This window comes from Penaeus monodon, chromosome 27 (genome assembly GCF_015228065.2).
Source record: "Penaeus monodon isolate SGIC_2016 chromosome 27, NSTDA_Pmon_1, whole genome shotgun sequence".
NCBI classification, from domain to species: Eukaryota; Metazoa; Arthropoda; class Malacostraca; order Decapoda; family Penaeidae; genus Penaeus; species Penaeus monodon.
This window is the reverse complement of record NC_051412.1, coordinates 24,900,455-24,900,899: the sequence shown is the minus strand read 5'-3', so window position 1 is coordinate 24,900,899 and position 445 is coordinate 24,900,455. Positions and strand designations below refer to the sequence as shown.

The 445-nt window shown below is 30.3% G+C and overlaps 1 protein-coding gene across 1 annotated transcript in view; it reads left to right on the top strand.

Moving 5' to 3' along the window:
* Window positions 1-445, top strand: part of LOC119590716 (protein D2-like) — a gene marked incomplete in the record, with an annotated part of 10,947 nt that overhangs the window by 7,258 nt on the left and 3,244 nt on the right.

Here is a 445-nt window from a genome sequence, read left to right as displayed (position 1 = left end):
TTATTATATTTTTTCTGTCCTTCCAACTTAATTACAACTTTTTGTATTGGACTCGACACTTTTTTTTTAAGTTAACCTCATCGTATATGGATTTATTTTGGTTTCTATTTCCCTTTCTTTCTTAATCACCTGCTTACTCATATTCCATTTCCTAGACATTTTGATATAAAAAAATTTTCATATCACATTCTTGAACGGAATAATATTGCATATGTATTTTCCTTTCTGTATATTTTTTCCCCCGTTGTGAACTCAATATCCTCTTCCTAATTATCTAGAGCTCCAGGACATATTCAAAATGCAAAATAACTTTACATACAGAATATATCTTCCCCCTATATGTTGAATATTCTGCATCTGTCTCGTCCTTTATTTTCCAATCATATTTCGTAAATAACTATAGTGATGCCAAGACTTATTCCAATCCCTAAGCTTACGTGTGTAT